This window comes from Carassius auratus, unplaced genomic scaffold, assembly GCF_003368295.1.
Source record: "Carassius auratus strain Wakin unplaced genomic scaffold, ASM336829v1 scaf_tig00022143, whole genome shotgun sequence".
Taxonomy (NCBI): Eukaryota; Metazoa; Chordata; class Actinopteri; order Cypriniformes; family Cyprinidae; genus Carassius; species Carassius auratus.
Window position 1 is genome coordinate 3057 of NW_020525167.1, and position 3797 is coordinate 6853.

At 40.6% G+C, this 3797-nt stretch overlaps 1 long non-coding RNA gene across 1 annotated transcript; it reads left to right on the forward strand.

Moving 5' to 3' along the window:
• The first annotated feature begins 1724 nt into the window (after positions 1-1724).
• Positions 1725-3797, forward strand: LOC113077301 (uncharacterized). The gene is made up of 3 exons (XR_003281292.1): positions 1725-1887; positions 2168-2308; positions 3585-3797. It is a non-coding gene; the product is annotated as an uncharacterized LOC113077301 (long non-coding RNA).

Sequence of the window (3797 nt, forward strand, 5' to 3'; positions counted from 1 at the left end):
CAATGATATGTAAATGTGTGTATACACAATCAAAATCATATATATATATATATATATATATATATATATATATATATATATATATATATATATATATATATATACTTCATTTCACTGAGCCGCTGCGAACAGTGGAGTCAGTGTGATAACTATATTCCTTGATTCAAAAAATGTTTTTTTTTAAAAAAAATTTTATGCAACACCTATCTATGCGCGAACGCACAGATAAAGACAGGTGACCGAGTCCCCTCCGCTGCGAACAGCAGATCACCAGGTAAACAAATAAATCTCCTTTCAACTGATGTGAATATAGAGCAAAAGTTACTCACCACATCCGTACGCTTAAGCGTCGGAATACAATCCCTACAAAACAAATTTTAACATGAATCAAATTCGTTAAATTGTAATGTAAATAATACCAACCACTCACCTGAAAATATAGAAGAAAAAGGAAAAAAATACTGCAAACCTCAGGGGCACCAGGGGCACAGGGATTTCCTCCAAACCGGTCTCTAGAGAGGCGAGAAAGGCAAAGAGGAAGTGTTTGGTTCATCCGGATGTTTTATAGGGAACCAACCACTAGGGGTCAGTCACCGGACATTGTTTACATTAGGTCTCGAGGAGAGCTGGCAGAATGGCGTCATTCAAGGTAAGACCGTGGTGACGGTCTGAGTGAGGTCGAAATAGATCGATTCGTTCATGAATGACACATCACTTGTAGAATATTTCTCTTTTTTCTGAAGTGTTATTGTGCCTTTGACTTGAATCTTATCATCAGTTTTAGTGATGGGAAGTTCGGATCATTTTACTGACTCTTTTGAGTCTCGTTCTGCAAAATGAACAAATCTTTTTTCGAGTCATTTTGTTCATTTTAGCCAAATGTAATTAAAATGTTACGTGTTACTTCCCCAACACATCTAGTACTTATGCAAAGGTTCACACTACAAACCGTACAAAACTAAAATGATATAATAAACAGAAAAGATGAATTAATTCTTTACCTGGGTCTTCAGTCTGTGATTAGCTCACCTCACATCTTGTCTGACCAGTCTTCGGGTTCAAGTCATTCCTTAATCACGAGACAGACCCATACGCTATTTCTGACATTTGTCACTGTTTTTGTTTCCGTTTCTTGAGGATGTGTGGTGTGTTATCATTTTTAAATAAATAAAACCCTGTTATAAATAAAGTATTTATTAATTGTCTTTTTGACTGTCTAGTAAATAAACACTAGGCTATATAATAATCCAAGCCTACAATAAAAAGTATTTATAGCCTAGTTTGTTCATTTTTACTCCAATTTTGAGTTTGCTGGTATAATATTGCTTTTCCTAAGCAGACTTGAAATATTGGTCTGATATGTATACAATGATTGCTCAAAAAGGACATAATGACATAAATTATAAGCAAATAACATTTTGAATCCTAAATAAGTAACACTACAGTTATATAGTCTAATCTGAAGTGTGAACTCAAAAGACATAAATCATACAACAAAGTCATTTTTGAAGATTTGAAAACAAAACAGAAAAAAAAAATGTTCTTTATCAAAGTGATTTTGCCATCATATAAAGCATAACAAACTCTTTGTTACCACATTCAGTGTTATGAAAAAGTACCATCATGACAGAAATTAAAAGCAACCATTTGAAAACAGAAATGCTATTACTATACTATGCTATAATTACTATTGTGATATGTGATATTGATTGTTTTAGGGGACACTTTGACAAGTGGGCACTGGATGCTGAGTATTGAAGGCGAGGTTGTGTGTGAGGGCATTCAGCCCAGTTTCCTGTCCGGCCTTGCCACTCTGTTTGTTGCCTATTACTAGTTTAATCTTGAGTATGAGGAGAAAGAAGTTTGTACCTTGGTGTTCATTCAAAGGTAATGGTTGAATTCTAACAACTTCAGAACCAGCATTTTATAGATAAGTTATATCAGAACATTCCTTTGAATAATGTTATAAGTGTTTTTTTTCTGTTGAGTCTTTAACACAATGTTTCTTAACTCGAGAAGAGAATATATTTGTCTCCCTATTTAACACCAGCAAGCTATAGAGTTACATGTTTTTTTGTTTTTTGTTTTATAAGTGGACATCTCAAACTTTCTGGGAGGTCCTAAAACCGATCTTAATTACATATTGTCTGTTTTATGACCCTTTAAGCGCTTTGTGGGCATAAATCCGGAGAGAGGATCCAAAGCCAAGGGAAAAGTGAAAACAAAAAACAGGACAAGTGATACAGTCAACCCACATGTTGCCACTCTTCTGTGCCACGTAATGGATTTCCAATGGAATTTCTGAAATGTAAGGACACACACACACACACACTAAGATTGTGTCTTCCTTTTATTGTTCTCTATCTGCCTTTGACTGTACCTCTCATCCCTCTATCTGTCTCCGACTGTACCTCTCATCCCTCTGCCTGTCTCCGACTGTACCTCTCATCCTCTCTGTCTTTCTCCGACTGTACCTCTCATCCTCTCTGTCTGTCTCCGACTGTACCTCTCATCCCTCTGCCTGTCTCCGACTGTACCTCTCATCCCTCTGCCTGTCTCCGACTGTACCTCTCATCCCTCTGCCTGTCTCCGACTGTACCTCTCATCCCTCTGCCTGTCTCCGACTGTACCTCTCATCCCTCTGCCTGTCTCCGACTGTACCTCTCATCCTCTCTGTCTGTCTCCGACGGTACCTCTCATCCCTCTGCCTGTCTCCGACTGTACCTCTCATCCCTCTGCCTGTCTCCGACTGTACCTCTCATCCCTCTGCCTGTCTCCGACTGTACCTCTCATCCTCTCTGTCTCCGACTGTACCTCTCATCCCTCTGCCTGTCTCCGACTGTACCTCTCATCCCTCTGCCTGTCTCCGACTGTATCTCTCATCCCTCTGCCTGTCTCCGACTGTACCTCTCATCCCCCTGTCTGTCTCCGACTGTACCTCTCATCCTCTCTGTCTGTCTCCGACTGTACCTCTCATCCTCTCTGTCTGTCTCCGACTGTACCTCTCATCCCTCTGCCTGTCTCCGACTGTACCTCTCATCCTCTCTGCCTGTCTCCGACTGTACCTCTCATCCCTCTGCCTGTCTCCGACTGTACCTCTCATCCCTCTGCCTGTCTCCGACTGTACCTCTCATCCCTCTGCCTGTCTCCGACTGTACCTCTCATCCTCTCTGTCTGTCTCCGACTGTACCTCTCATCCTCTCTGTCTGTCTCCGACTGTATCTCTCATCCCTCTGCCTGTCTCCGACTGTACCTCTCAACCCCCTGTCTGTCTCCGACTGTACCTCTCATCCCTCTGCCTGTCTCCGACTGTACCTCTCATCCCTCTGCCTGTCTCCGACTGTACCTCTCATCCTCTCTGTCTCCGACTGTACCTCTCATCCCTCTGTCTGTCTCCGCCTGTACCTCTCATCCTCTCTGTCTCCGACTGTACCTCTCATCCTCTCTGCCTGTCTCCGACTGTACCTCTCATCCCTCTGTCTGTCTCCGACTGTACCTCTCATCCCCATCTGTTTCTGAAAGTATTATTATGTTTTGTAATATATCTAATGTATTGTCCTCTTTGCTCTTTTCAATATTTCTAGTCACACTTTGAATCCTGGGATGGAACTTCATCTGGAGCATAACTGTTATTTGGTTGATTTTTATCTGTTTTTGATGGAAAGTTTGTATGACTTGTTTTGCCATATTGGTCTATTTATTAAGTGATGAAAGCTATCTGAAAGCGTCATTGTGTTTTTAAAAGGATTAGTTCACCCAAAAAATGAAAATTCAGTCAATAATTACTTACATCTTAA